Raw genomic sequence first — 17,090 nt, forward strand, 5'->3', positions numbered from 1 at the left:
CATATACTGAGCAGTCGTATTTTCTACTAGCATAATATGGGAGTTGGACGTTTATGTGAGATGTGGTTTTTATGCATTCACTTTGACCGACCTGCATGTAAAAACAAAGCAGAAAACTGGTATTAGAAGCCAGTGTCCAGTGCCTAGTTGGCTGACCGTTGTATACCCTTCAGACCTTTGTTCACCAGTTGGCTGACCCTTGTATACCCTCCAGACCTTTGTTCCCTAGTTGGCTGACTTTTGTATACCCTTCTGACTTTTGTTCCCCAGTTGGCTGACCGTTGTAAACCCTCCTGACCTTTGTTCCCTAGTTATGGTGGGTAGGAAAGTGCGCTGATTCAATATAGGGTGTGCTGCTACCTTAGAGTGTATGTTGTAGAATATGTAAAGAAATCAGGTGCGCTGCCCTAGTGCATATGTGCAACATACAAAATGATGCAAACAAATAAACCAAAAATGCAATAATAATGCAAAAAAATGAAAACGTATGCAATTCGTGTAAAACAAAAAATGTCCAGAAGGTGACTAGTGATACACCAATGTGCAATAAACGTCCATGTTATAAGTCCATAAATAAAGTGCAAAAAATGGTGACATAAGCTTCCAGCTTGGGGAAAGGTGAACTGTGATTGGAAGGTGCAAAGTCCCACCACCAGCTTGGCCTCTTACCAGAAGTTAAACGTTAAGGGCATATATGAATATGACCGCTCCAAAGGTCATGCAGCCAGGTAGAAAAGTTCCCAGAAATACAGAAGGCACTCTGACACACTCGTGCTCCCTAGACTCTTACCGGACAAAAGCCAAACAAGAAGCCTGGTTCTATGGTGATGAGTGGTCCTGCCGGGGGTTACTGGACTCTAGGATGGCTGATGTAGTGCTTGTGTCCAAGAGGAACAGACCCAGTCAGAAAGCCTGACGAAAGAAGATCCTGCCAAAGGTGACTAGGCTTTGATTGGCTGCTGTAACTCCTTAGTCTAGTCCTCTCCCCCACAGGCATAACAGCCAATAGGAAGAGGACGATCTCCACCTACTACTTAATATACAGAATATTGTTATGCCGCATATCCTCTCAAACATTCATAACATTGCAGCAAAATAGATAGGAGCCTTGAGGAACATTGAAAAACATTAAAACATACAAACTTTTAATTCCATTGAATTGACCGGGCTACTTAACCCTTTCTAGTGTATGATGGTGTATAATGCTTTTATAAAAAATCATAAAAAAGCTGTGGGGTAACTACTAAGCTTCCCACCAGCTTAGGTGTATTAAAACACGGAATTCTGAAAGAAAAATGGATAAAAATTCCTACCAAAAATGGAATTGGAATTAAAATAGTATACTCAAAAATAAATTAAAATTAAAAAGGAGGAAAAAGTTTTTTGATTTGAATTTCTTCAAAACTAGCTATTAGAATGTGGAAGAAGATCCTAGTCACAAATATTGTAGCTCCATGCAGAGACCCACACACTTCTAACTAATAGAGGGAACATGAAGGAAATGGGTCAAATTTCCAGTAAAGGGAGCATGGGACATAAATGTCAGCTGTTATTAATAAACGCATTTATGTCCCATTCAATGTTGTGTCCTAGGGGCTTGTAACTTCTGAGTTCATAGATCCAGAAGGTTTCCCTTCTGGAAATTGCTCTTTTCATATTACTACCCCGCCAGTGGGGTTGATACTTCTCGATTACAATAATCTTCAGTTTGCCCGGATTTTTATGGTGGTGGGTGGCAAAATGATTCGAAAGACTGTGACCAGGGAAACCTTTCCGAATATTGGCCAGATGTTCGCCTATTCGGATGTTGGCAGTCCTAATCGTCCTCCCCACATATTGCTTCCCACATTCACAGGTGACCAGATACACTACCCCTTTGGTGTGAAAGGTGATAAAATCCCTAATGGGGTAGCTCTTTCCTGTGGTGGTAGAGGTAAATTGCTTGGTCTTAATGGTAGTAGCATTTAGACAGATATTACACCTCCGGCACGGGAAGTATCCTTGAAGGTTAGGGAAAAATTTAGGAGTTGCAGGTTTTTCAACGGGATTCCTTGCTATAATTTGTTTTAGGTTCTTGGCCTTTCGGTAGATCATTGGTGGTTTGGATGGAAGCGAAGGACCCAATAACGGATCTTGTTGTAAGATTCCCCAGTGCTTCCGAAATATGTGATTCAGCCATCGATAGTGGCTGGAGAATTGAGTTGTGAAGGCAAACTCAAATTTTCCCATAGCATCTTTTGATTTATCTTTCTCCCTGGGGACAGATAATTCGGATTGTTTGAGAGTTGCAATTTCACGTATCTCTCCTTCTAATTCATTCCGGTCATATCCCTTCTCAATAAACCGATTCTTCAAAAGCTGAGCTTGTGTTTTGAAGTCTTCATCTTCCGTACAGTTGCGTCTAATTCTCCTGAATTGCCCTTTGGGCACAGATTTTAACCACATAGGGTGATGGCAACTGTCGATGGAGATGAAGCCATTTCGGTCTGTCGGTTTTTGGTATGAGCTGGTAATAAATCTTTCTCCTTTCCTCCATATCACAAGGTCAAGGTAGCTTATAGAGGTGGTACTCCATTGGTAGGAGAAACGTATACCCCAGTTGTTGCAATTTAGCTTCCCCATGAACTGGTGTAAGCTTGCTTCCTCTCCTTTCCATATGATTAGGGCGTCATCAATGTAACGCCGCCACATCACTAGCTCGTTAGTTTTCTCCGCGAAGATGTTCCTATTTTCCCATAGAGCCATAAACAGGTTGGCGAGGCTGGGGGCAAATTTGGCCCCCATAGCCACGCCAGTCCGCTGTAGGTAAAATTGTTGATTATGGTAAAAATAGTTGTGTTCCATACCAAATTGGAGAAGTTCTAAAATGAATTTCTTCTGATTTAACGGGATGTGATAATCTTGGTCTAAAAAGGTACTGACAGCCTCGTAGCCTAACTCGTGGGGAATAACGGTATATAATGAGGCCACGTCGGCTGTGACCATTATCACATTCCCTGGAACTTGGAGTTCAGTGATCTCTTGGATACACTGGGTGGTATCCTTCAGGAACGCCGGTGTCTCCTGAACTAACGGCTGGAGGAAATGGTCCACATACTTCCCTATCCGGGATGTAACCGAGTCAATGCCACTAACTATCGGTCTCCCCGGTGGCTTTATGAGGCTCTTATGGACCTTTGGTAGGTAGTATATGGTAGGAATTCGAGGTGCAAGAGGTATTAGGTGTTCTTTCTCCTTTTTACTTAAAATGCCATCCTTATGACCTTTGGACACAATGCGTTCTAACTGCTTTTTATAGCTCCAGGTAGGGTCCTTCTTTAGGATTTCATACGTGCTTCTATCAGACAACAAATTGTCCATTTCCTCCATGTAGTCCTCTTTCTTTAATAGGACTGTACCCCCGCCTTTGTCCGCTGGGCGGATCACCAAATCCTTTTTATCACATAGAGCTTTAATACCATTCCATAGATCTTTTTGTGGTTTAATGGAAGCATCTTTTTGTTCCAACTCCTTGAGAATAACATCTCTGAAGATCTTGATATGGTGGCTAGATTTCCCAGAGGGGTTAAAGAGGGAAGCATTCCTCAGATTAGTAGGTATACATGTAGGCTGTTTGTAAGAAACATAGTTTCTCTCGTGGGCCTTGTCGAGGAAATGACGTTTGATGTTGAGTTTTCTAATATATTTGTGTACGTCCAAAAACGTCTCAAACTTGTTTAAGGATTTTTTGGGGGCAAATTTCAATCCTTTCCCCAGAGTCTGTTTTTCTGAGCTGGTAAGGTCAATCCCACTCAGATTGAAGATGCCTCCTGCCTCTATTTGTTCTTTTTTCTTGGACGTTCCTCCCCTGCAGCCCCTGGTCGTTTTTTTCTTTTGGCTTTGGCAGAGCCCCGGCCTAAAAAACCCCGTGGTTTGGTGCTGATGGGGGTTTGCGATTGCTCTGGGTACTCATTTATCCATTCCTCCTCCTCATCTTGGTTGTCCCTAAGAGACTCATACCTATTTTCCACAGGAGGGTAAAAATTCCTCGGGGTTTGAGGGGTTGCTGGGTAATAATCAGAATGCTCCCTGGGACCTCTTCTTGGAGATCTGGACCTGGATCTTCTATAGTATCCTTCATAGTCTGACTCCCTTCTCCTTCTTTCTCCCCTAGGGTGTTCGTATGCGGCATTCTCATACCTATTCCTACTTTCATCTTTTCTGGACTTCCTTTTGGGCTGATGTCCAGATGGCTGTTCTCTCAGGGGTTTAAATTTCTTGATATTGTTACTGGGACCTTTCCGCTCTGCATCCCTCTTTAGGGAAGTCCCTGAAGTGACATTCCCACTGGTGCTTGCGACTGGTTCAGCAATGCTGATTTGTCTTGACCTTTCTTCCGCCACTTCCATTTCTGAAGGGTTGGTAACAGCTCCTTCAGTTGGAGTTTCGGATACTAAATTCAGTTCCCATTTGAAGACTTTAGACGTATTATAGTCTTCCAGGTCCCGGAAATATTTTTTCCTCTTTTTAATTTTCTGCTCTTCTTCTTCCATAGCGAGAATTTCTCTTAACTCTTGATTGTAAACCTTATATGCTTCCTCTTGCATAAAGGGAGTTAGTTTCTCTTTGATCTCTAGAATCTCTTTATTTAGCCTAATAACTTTTTTCCTCCTCTTGTCAATTAAAAAATTTAAAAGACTCATCCCAGCTCCGTTGAAAAATTGGAACCATTCTTGGATCTCAAGTTCTCCCTGGTCAGGATTGATGTTCCACCTCAAGCTCCTTGGGACCATCTTCTCCTGGACGTATTTCTCCAGGAAGACGATGTCCCAGGATGCATGAAGTTCAGATACCATGATGTTTTTGAGGCGCATAAAAATGCCTCTGAGATCAGTGGGGTCAGTGATGGTTTTCACAAACACATCCTCCACTGTTAATTTTCTGGTGCTATGATATTCAAAGATGTCCATGGTAGTGGAATCTGCTGCACTTGGAAAAATTAAAAATGAATATGGTGGGTAGGAAAGTGCGCTGATTCAATATAGGGTGTGCTGCTACCTTAGAGTGTATGTTGTAGAATATGTAAAGAAATCAGGTGCGCTGCCCTAGTGCATATGTGCAACATACAAAATGATGCAAACAAATAAACCAAAAATGCAATAATAATGCAAAAAAATGAAAACGTATGCAATTCGTGTAAAACAAAAAATGTCCAGAAGGTGACTAGTGATACACCAATGTGCAATAAACGTCCATGTTATAAGTCCATAAATAAAGTGCAAAAAAGGTGACATAAGCTTCCAGCTTGGGGAAAGGTGAACTGTGATTGGAAGGTGCAAAGTCCCACCACCAGCTTGGCCTCTTACCAGAAGTTAAACGTTAAGGGCATATATGAATATGACCGCTCCAAAGGTCATGCAGCCAGGTAGAAAAGTTCCCAGAAATACAGAAGGCACTCTGACACACTCGTGCTCCCTAGACTCTTACCGGACAAAAGCCAAACAAGAAGCCCGGGCAAACTGAAGATTATTGTAATCGAGAAGTATCAACCCCACTGGCGGGGTAGTAATATGAAAAGAGCAATTTCCAGAAGGGAAACCTTCTGGATCTATGAACTCAGAAGTTACAAGCCCCTAGGACACAACATTGAATGGGACATAAATGCGTTTATTAATAACAGCTGACATTTATGTCCCATGCTCCCTTTACTGGAAATTTGACCCATTTCCTTCATGTTCCCTCTATTAGTTAGAAGTGTGTGGGTCTCTGCATGGAGCTACAATATTTGTGACTAGGATCTTCTTCCACATTCTAATAGCTAGTTTTGAAGAAATTCAAATCAAAAAACTTTTTCCTCCTTTTTAATTTTAATTTATTTTTGAGTATACTATTTTAATTCCAATTCCATTTTTGGTAGGAATTTTTATCCATTTTTCTTTCAGAATTCCGTGTTTTAATACACCCAAGCTGGCGGGAAGCTTAGTAGTTACCCCACAGCTTTTTTATGATTTTTTATAAAAGCATTATACACCATCATACACTAGAAAGGGTTAAGTAGCCCGGTCAATTCAATGGAATTAAAAGTTTGTATGTTTTAATGTTTTTCAATGTTCCTCAAGGCTCCTATCTATTTTGCTGCAATGTTATGAATGTTTGAGAGGATATGCGGCATAACAATATTCTGTATATTAAGTAGTAGGTGGAGATCGTCCTCTTCCTATTGGCTGTTATGCCTGTGGGGGAGAGGAATACATACTCTGCTTACACAGGAAATGCCCTTGTCATCAGCACAGGAAGCAGCATCATAGATATGAGACGACAGGAAGTAAACAAAGCAAGTACTTCCGGTGGACATCCCGACCTTCCAGACTGTAACCACACATCATAACAATATTTGGCGATGCCCAAGAGTCCCCTTATCCCCTTTTGGTTGATTTGGACATTGCTATTAAAGAGTATGATAAGTGGCCAGTCTACAGGTAAGAAGGGGAGGGTCCCGAACCCCGGAAGTACTTGCTACAGGGCATATATAATGGCGGTAGTGATGGCGCTGGCTCTACCTCCTATCTAAGTGGATGCCCTATCGGGAGAAACGCGTCAGAGAGGAGGCGCCGCGTCATCACATCTAGACCAGGCAGCGGTCCGCACTGCAGGCGGACCCCGCCATACAGCTCCTCCGTGAGGGAACTCGCTATTATTGTCTTCACAACTGTAAGTGCAACCATTTGTTTTTAATAAATATCTACTGTTGGTAATGCACTATTGCGGTCCCCTCTGTTGTGTCCCCTATTATTGAGGTCAACTAGACTAAGGAGTTACAGCAGCCAATCAAAGCCTAGTCACCTTTGGCAGGATCTTCTTTCGTCAGGCTTTCTGACTGGGTCTGTTCCTCTTGGACACAAGCACTACATCAGCCATCCTAGAGTCCAGTAACCCCCGGCAGGACCACTCATCACCATAGAACCAGGCTTCTTGTTTGGCTTTTGTCCGGTAAGAGTCTAGGGAGCACGAGTGTGTCAGAGTGCCTTCTGTATTTCTGGGAACTTTTCTACCTGGCTGCATGACCTTTGGAGCGGTCATATTCATATATGCCCTTAACGTTTAACTTCTGGTAAGAGGCCAAGCTGGTGGTGGGACTTTGCACCTTCCAATCACAGTTCACCTTTCCCCAAGCTGGAAGCTTATGTCACCATTTTTTGCACTTTATTTATGGACTTTGTTCCCTAGTTGGCTGACCCTTTTGTATATGCTCCTAACCTTTGTTCCCCAGTTGGATGACCCTTGTATACCCTCCAGACCTTTGTTCACCAGTTGGCTGACCATTGTATACCCTCCTGACCTTTGTTCCCTAGTTGGCTGACCCTTGTATACCCTCCTGACCTTTGTTCTCCAGTTGGCTGACTTTTGTATACCCTCCTGACCTTTGTTCCCCAGTTGGCTGACTTTTGTATACCCTCCTGACCTTTGTTCCCCAGTTGGCTGACTTTTGTATACCCTCCTGACCTTTGTTCCCCAGTTGGCTGACCCTTGTATACCCTTCAGACCTTTGTTTACCAGTTGGCTGACCCTTGTATACCCTCCTGACCTTTGTTCTCCAGTTGGCTGACCCTTGTATATACTCCTGACCTTTGTTCTCCAGTTGGCTGACCTTTGTATACCCTCCTGACCTTTGTTCACCAGTTGGCTGACCATTGTATACCCTCCCAACCTTTGTTCCCTAGTTGGCTGACCCTTGTATACCCTCCTGACCTTTGTTCTCCAGTTGGCTGACTTTTGTATACCCTCCTGACCTTTGTTCCCCAGTTGGCTGACCCTTGTATACCCTTCAGACCTTTGTTTACCAGTTGGCTGACCCTTGTATACCCTCCTGACCTTTGTTCTCCAGTTGGCTGACCCTTGTATATACTCCTAAACTTTGTTCCCCAGTTGGCTGACCTTTTGTATACCCTCCCGACCTTTGTTCTCCAGTTGGCTGACCCTTGTATACCCTCCTGACCTTTGTTCCCTCTGTGATGGGAAGGAGGGGAAGAGAATGTACATAAAGGCAGAGATCATTGTCTACATAGGGAGGTGGTGTGGGGGGTTTGGATTATGCGAGACACGTTCTTTTCCTGATAGTGTTTCACATTGATAAATTGTGTTCATGGAATACTTTCTCTAATGCTCTCTAATCAATACTGTTTGTTTTTCATAGAGGCCGCTGATATCTCGGATCCCAAGGCCCAGACCACAGGCAACAAAGGTGATTGCAGTAGAATTCTTCAATCCCACAAAAAACTACAACTTTGTACGACACATGCTGTTAAATGAATACAATTAGAATAGGATATATAGTCCATGACATGCATATATAGGTTATAAAAGGTACATGACGTGTCCTAAAAGGAGATATATGGTACATGACATGCCATGTATAGGATATACGGAACAGGACATGCTAATATATTAGGATAGAAGGTATATAGGCATGTCACATTTTAGGTTATAACGTACATGACTTGCCACATAATGGGGAAAAAAGGTACATGACACGTCATATAATGGAATATAGGGTACATGACTATAGAAAACAACTACCTTATATTTACTGTAACTTCCCATTCCCATTCTATCCTCATGTGAGACTACTGTAGGTCAGCTGTACCCCTCTGACCATCTCGGGACCATCCTTGACTAGTGTAAAAAAATTCAGAAGTAACCAGTTGGGGATGTTCCATGATAAAGACTCCTAATAGAGCAGGGTGGGAACACTAGGCTGATGTAAAGATGTACCAGGAAAAGAAAATGATGTATAAGGTTACCATTTCCATATTCTTGGAGCACCTAATGTCAGTCTACTATGGAACATGACTAGCAAAGAAAAAATAAGCATTGGGGAAGAGAAGATTCTTCACACATCAACTGCTGCAAAAACACTTCGACAAAGCTGAAGAATCCGTAGAAGTACAAGAAACCATAGAAACCTCACAGTTTGTTTAATGAAGTTGTTAGAAGTTGGGTAGCTGGCTGTCCTGCAGATCGTCTTCTCTGAAACCTCTATGAAGAAGATCCATGAAGTTGCTGCCTGGATAGAATGGACATGAAACTCTGTCAGAGGAGAAGCACCGGAGGCCAAGCTGGAAAGTAGAATAGTCCTCATCATCCACTCTGAAGCTACCATTGGAGAAGCTTGCACCCCCTTCCTGGACTCAGTTATAGAGAGAAATAGGTTTTCTTCATCGTACATTACAGGACACAAGCTCATTTACATCTTGACCATTGGTTCTATACTGCCACCTTCAGGTGAGGACTCTGGCAAGCAGTTATTGGGGCAGCCCATAAAACTCTTACTGCTCCCAGCAATCTTTACCTTTTTGCTAGTTTCCATAAATGATGGATGACGTCTCTACAGGGAGCAGAATTTCTGGCTTATGATTCCAATTATTTTGGAAGATTGAAGACTTTCACATGGAGAAATCCCTTCTCCTGCTGGTCATAAATACCACTGTGATTATTATAAGATACAGCTTCCAGGATGGTTGGCCTTTAGCAGCATCTCAGGGAACCGTAGTTGGCCCCTTCACCTGTGGCCCCCCCAACCTTCACACCCAGCCCCTCCATCCTAGGGGTAGTCCCTGGACACTAGGCTTGTGTCAATTGGTCTGTCACAGCTATAAGCATATCATGCTCCACTTTCTAGTTCTGAGACACATTTTGGCTGCAGTGGCCCATCCTACCCCCCCCCCCCCCCTGGTTCTGGGTGCCATCCTAAGCATATTTCTCTGAGACACTGCAGATAGGCATGGCTCCGCTCAAGCAGCTCCTCTGCTCCAGTTTGTGGTTCAGGTCTGTGCATTGGTCTTCACCAATTTATCCAGCAGCCTTAGTCATGGAACATAGGGTGGCTGCACCTCATCTGCTCCATGGCAAAAGTCACTGCACTAATTAGGGTAACTCACAGGAGATTCCCTCACCCTCATAGCTGATGTCAGAAGGGAAATGAAGCACTGGGGCAGGCCGGGCCACGCAGTGCATGGGGCCAGGTTGAGCTTATTTAGTGTTCCTCTGAAAAATCTGCTTAAGGATCTCTGGATCTCAGTCTTCACATACCGGAGTCTCACTTTGTCTCCTAGGCTCCCCTTATTTCCTCACTAGGAAGGAAGAAGGAGTTTATTTTACCTAGAAAGGAATTTTTAGCCTTGGCAGACTTGATGAGGAAAATCTCCGCTCTCACAGAGGCCTCAGGACACACGAGGTGTAAGCGAAGTAGTTACCTATTCCTGCATGTTGTCAGCAACTGCCTCCGTAAGACCAAACCTCTTAGGCCTCTCTCTATGAAAAGCAAACTCCCTAAAACAAGTCTACCAGACCATTCTGCCCAAAAGGACAAGCGCTGCACACACCCAACATGTCTCTGACTCTGATCTCTCTGCCCAACTGAAGGCCGACAAAGCCAAACAACTTTGATATTATTATGACTTTATGTCTTTAAATAAGTGATGTTTTCCTTTCTGATAGGACAAGGCCTTGAAACCACTGCTTTGAAATCAGATAAGTCTGATAGGAAACATCACCCTGTTTTGTCCTGGGCTTTTTCTCCAGGGGATTGCAAGCACTCTTTTGCCTTAGGACAGGGGTGCTCAACTGGTGGCCTGTTGATGTGGCCTGTGACCTCCTGATCTGGGATGATGGGTCGGCAAGACCAGATACCAGAGCATCAGAGTGGATGGAGCCGGCACCGGAGGAAGCAAGCGTCTGTGGAGGGAGCAGGAGCCAGATAAGCCTAACGCTTCCTCTATAGTGCCGGCTCCTGTCCCAGGTGAAATGGATTCGGTATTACTCCCCCTAGGACAAGAACCCTTCTAACAGCCAGCAATGCCGGCAGAAACTGAAAGATAAAAGGTCACTTTATTAAACATCACAGTTTAGCAATGGGCATATATGAGCACTATTAAAAAAAGAGTGCACCACACCCACACAATGTCATAGAAGTCTTTGGCAAGGCTCCTTTCACAGGATTGGTCCAATCGGGTCTACCTGTCCATTGTCTTTCTTTTTGTTATTAACATTGGATAAACATCCCACAGGGATTGGTCCCACAGAAAATGATGATCCTCATTGTTTTACATCTTCATTATGCTATTCAAAACAAAAAATGGGAAATCCTGAACCATTTTATTTCATTGTGGCCCACGACTGTTTACTAAGTAACTTCAGTGGCCTCCGCTCTTCAGAAGGTTGAGCACCCCTGTCTTAGGACAATACGGGTACACCGGAAGTTTAGCTCCTCTACCCTCTTAGACTTGGCTGTCTCAGGCAGTGGGGAATGGAGAAGTCATACCTGGACCAGAGCAGAAAAACAAAAGTAAGTAGCCGGCTAAGAACAAAATGTAACGGAAAAGTAGTGCCAACACATCTCACTACCAAGGAGACAACATGAGATAATGGCAGCCAGCACAGCCATACAAGCCCAACAGATTTAATTGGGCGTCTCCATCCCATTCATTAACTTGTCACCAATGTCCGCCATTGCAATGGCAATGTGATGTCCCCTAAGCTGCCCACACCCCCAGCTCAGCTAACTTTGCACTGGACGTGACGCAGTCAGCTGGGCGAAAAATAGACTCTGGAAAATGGTGCATGCCTCCTGATCAAACAAGGACCATGATGGGGCATATTAGAGCAAAGGGAAAGAAACCCATCTGTTATATTTACTAGCCTACCAACACCCCACTAAAAACCCAGATTTCACAGAGGCTGCAAGTCCTAACATCAGTGATACCCACCATATGGAGCCTTTACCTCTTCCCATGGGCCATATTCCCTACATCAGGGACATCCACCATATGGAGCCTTTACCTCTTTCCATGGGCCATCTTCCCTACATCAGGGATATCCACCATATGGAGCCTTTACCTCTTTCCATGGGCCATCTTCCCTACATCAGGGACACCCACCATATGGAGCCTTTACCTCTTTCCATGGGCCATCTTCCCTACATCAGGGACACCCACCATATGGACCCTTTACCTCCTTCCCATGGGCCATCTTCCCTAACATGAGGGACACCCACCATATGGAGCCTTTACCTCTTGCCATGGGCCATCTCCCCTACATCAGGGACACCCACCATATGGAGCCTTTACCTCTTTCCATGGGCCATCTTCCCTACATCAGGGACATCCACCATATGAAGCCTTTACCTCTTTCCATGGGCCATCTTCCCTAACATCAGGGAAACCCACCATATGGAGCCTTTACCTCTTGCCATGGGCCATCTCCCCTACATCAGGGACACCCACCATATGGAGCCTTTACCTCTTTCCATGGGCCATCTTCCCTAACATCAGGGACACCCACCATATGGAGCCTTTACCTCTTTCCATGGGCCATCTTCCCTAACATCAGGGACACCCACCATATGGAGCCTTTACCTCTTTCCATGGGCCATCTTCCCTACATCAGGGACACCCACCATATGGAGCCTTTACCTCTTTCCATGGGCCATCTTCCCTAGCATCAGGGAAACCCACCATATGGAGCCTTTACCTCTTTCCATGGGCCATCTTCCCTAACATCCGGGACACCCACCATATGGAGCCTTTACCTCTTTCCATGGGCCATCTTCCCTAGCATCAGGGAAACCCACCATATGGAGCCTTTACCTATTTCCATGGGCCATCTCCACTAACATCAGGGACACCCACCATATGGAGCCTTTACCTCTTGCCATGGGCCATCTCCCCTACATCAGGGACACCCACCATATGGAGCCTTTACCTCTTTCCATGGGCCATCTTCCCTAACATCAGGGACACCCACCATATGGAGCCTTTACCTCTTTCCATGGGCCATCTTCCCTAACATCAGGGACACCCACCATATGGAGCCTTTACCTCTTTCCATGGGCCATCTTCCCTACATCAGGGACACCCACCATATGGAGCCTTTACCTCTTTCCATGGGCCATCTTCCCTAGCATCAGGGAAACCCACCATATGGAGCCTTTACCTCTTTCCATGGGCCATCTTCCCTAACATCCGGGACACCCACCATATGGAGCCTTTACCTCTTTCCATGGGCCATCTTCCCTACATCAGGGACACCCACCATATGGAGCCTTTACCTCTTTCCATGGGCCATCTTCCCTAACATCAGGGACACCCACCATATGGAGCCTTTACCTCTTTCCATGGGCCATCTTCCCTACATCAGGGACACCCACCATATGGAACCTTTACCTCTTTCCATGGGCCATCTTCCCTAGCATCAGGGAAACCCACCATATGGAGCCTTTACCTCTTTCCATGGGCCATCTTCCCTAACATCAGGGACACCCACCATATGGAGCCTTTACCTCTTTCCATGGGCCATCTTCCCTACTTCAGGGACACCCACCATATGGAGCCTTTACCTCTTTCCATGGGCCATCTTCCCTACATCAGGGACACCCACCATATGGAGCCTTTACCTCTTTCCATGGGCCATCTTCCCTAGCATCAGGGAAACCCACCATATGGAGTCTTTACCTCTTTTCATGGGCCATCTTCCCTATATCAGGGACACCCACCATATGGAGCCTTTACCTATTTCCATGGGCCATCTTCCCTACATCAGGGAAACCCACCATATGGAGCCTTTACCTCTTTCCATGGGCCATCTCCACTAACATCAGGGACACCCACCATATGGAGCCTTTACCTCTTTCTATGGGCCATCTTCCCTACATCAGGGACACCCGCCATGTAATAGGATATAAGGTACGTGATACGCCATGTAATAGGATATAAGGTACGTGACACGCCATGTAATAGGATATAAGGTACATGACACGCCATGTAATAGGATATAAGGTACGTGACACGCCATGTAATAGGATATAAGGTACGTGACACGCCATGTAATAGGATATAAAGTACGTGACACGCCATGTAATAGGATATAAGGTACGTGACACGCCATGTAATAGGATATAAGGTACGTGACACGCCATGTAATAGGATATACGGTACGTGACACGCCATGTAATAGGATATAAGGTACGTGGCACGCCATGTAATAGAATAAAGGGGTGTGATGGACCTCACCCCTGGCATATGTCACATTACATACAACATGGTGTCTCTATACCCCTGATATATGACTGCACATGCTCCCATACCCCTGACATATTACTATATAGAACCCCCATACCCTGGGTAAATGACTATATAGCACCACTTTATGTCTGGCATATGACTACGCAGTTCCCCCCATCCCCCTGGCATGTGAATATAGAACACCCCCCATACCCATAGCATATGAATATAGAACACCCCCCATACCTCTGGCATATGATTATAGAACACCCCCCATACCTCTGGCATTTGAATATAGAACACCCCCCATACCTCTGGCATTTGAATATAGAACACCCCCCATACCTCTGGCATATGAATATAGAACACCCCCCATACCTCTGGCATATGAATATAGAACACCCCCCATACCGCTGGCATATGAATATAGAACACCCCCCATACCTCTGGCATTTGAATATAGAACACCCCCCATACCTCTGGCATTTGAATATAGAACACCCCCCATACCTCTGGCATATGAATATAGAACACCCCCCATACCTCTGGCATATGAATATAGAACACCCCCCATACCTCTGGCATATGAATATAGAACACCCCCCATACCGCTGGCATATGAATATAGAACACCCCCCATACCTCTGGCATTTGAATATAGAACACCCCCCATACCTCTGGCATTTGAATATAGAACACCCCCCATACCTCTGGCATTTGAATATAGAACACCCCCCATACCTCTGGCATATGAATATAGAACACCCCCCATACCTCTGGCATATGATTATAGAGCAGCCCCCATACCCCTGGCATATGACTATACAATACAACCATACCAACCAAACCTGTGACATATAAATATAGAAACCCCCCATACCCTTGGCATATGACTACACAGTGCCCCCATACCCATAGCATATGAATATAGAGCAGCCCCCATACCCCTGGCATATGACTTTACAGTGCAACCATACCCGTGACATATGAATATAGAAACCCCCCCATACCCTTGGCATAGGACTACACAGTGCCCCCATACCCATAGCATATGAATATAGAACACCCCCCCATACCTCTGGTATATGCATATAGAGCAGCCCCCATACCCCTGGCATATGACTATACAGCACCCCCATATCTCTATATCTCTGGCATATCACTACACATTGCCCCACCCTAATACCCCTGCTTGCCTATAAAATGATGCCCCCACTTTCCATGTTATTGATAAAACATTCTTCTATTCTAGACCTTCAGGCAGACCCCTGTGTCTGTCCAGCTGAATCCTCAGAATCCTCCTGAATCTCCCGTTCCAAATATGACACCGAAGGCTCCTCCACCTTCTCTAGATACGGAGGAAGAGGAGGGAGAACGGCCATTGAAGACCCCAGCTGTTGTCCCGGAGATTCCTCCATTCATCCTCCAGTTCCAAGATACAAGCTGGTTCTCCAGGATCTTCTCTGACATACAGGTGATGTGTAGGGAGATTGCAGCTATGACTGGGAGGGAGAGAGAGGTCTTCTTTGGTCCATTCTGTGTCCTGTGCCATTGGAAGGAGTGTGTTGGATATCATGGAGTTTTCAGTGGACATTTGGACATAATGTTTAGTATAGGACAGTTCCCTTCATGAAAGGTAGGAAGATCCGGGATGGAGAATCATACACCAACCTAGAAGGTTTGAGCTGGGCCGTGCATGAAGAGGTACCTACCTTATCCATGAAGAGGTACTTACCTTATCCATGAAGAGGTACCTACCTTATCCATGAAGAGGTACCTACCTTATCCATGAAGAGGTACCCACCTTATCCATGAAGAGGTACCTACCTTATCCATGAAGAGGTACCTACCTTATCCATGAAGAGGTACCTACCTTATCCATGAAGAGGTACCTACCTTATCCATGAAGAGGTACCCACCTTATCCATGAAGAGGCACCCACCTTATCCATGAAGAGGTACCCACCTTATCCATGAAGAGGTACCTACCTTATCCATGAAGAGGTACCTACCTTATCCATGAAGAGGCACCCACCTTATCCATGAAGAGGTACCCACCTTATCCATGAAGAGGTACCCACCTTATCCATGAAGAGGTACCTACCTTATCCATGAAGAGGTACCCACCTTATCCATGAAGAGGTACCTACCTTATCCATGAAGAGGTACCTACCTTATCCATGAAGAGGTACCTACCTTATCCATGAAGAGGTACCTACCTTATCCATGAAGAGGCATCTACCTTATCCATGAAGAGGTACCCACCTTATCCATGAAGAGGTACCTACCCTGTCCATGAAGAGGTACCTACCTTATCCATGAAGAGGTACTTACCTTATCCATGAAGAGGTACCTACCCTGTCCATGAAGAGGTACCTACCTTATCCCTGAAGAGGCACCCACCTTATCCATGAAGAGGTACCTACCTTATCCATGAAGAGGTACCCACCTTATCCATGAAGAGGTACCCACCTTATCCATGAAGAGGTACCCACCTTATCCATGAAGAGGTACCTACCTTATCCATGAAGAGATACCCACCTTATCCATGAAGAGATACCTACCTTATCCATGAAGAGGTACCTACCTTATCCATGAAGAGGTACCCACCTTATCCATGAAAAGGGACCCACCTTATCCATGAAGAGGTACCTACCTTATCCATGAAGAGATACCTACCTTATCCATGAAGAGATACCCACCTTATCCATGAAGAGATACCTACCTTATCCATGAAGAGGTACCTACCTTATCCATGAAGAGGCACCCACCTTATCCATGAAGAGATACCTACCTTATCCATGAAGAGGTACCTACCTTATCCATGAAGAGGTACCCACCTTATCCATGAAGAGGCACCCACCTTATCCATGAAGAGATACCTACCTTATCCATGAAGAGGTACCTACCTTATCCATGAAGAGGCACCCACCTTATCCATGAAGAGATACCTACCTTATCCATGAAGAGGTACCTACCTTATCCATGAAGAGGTACCTACCTTATCCATGAAGAGGTACCCACCTTATCCATGAAGAGATACCTACCTTATCCA

Source organism: Pelophylax lessonae (assembly GCF_965119305.1).
Source record: "Pelophylax lessonae genome assembly, chromosome: 11".
NCBI classification, from domain to species: domain Eukaryota; kingdom Metazoa; phylum Chordata; class Amphibia; order Anura; family Ranidae; genus Pelophylax; species Pelophylax lessonae.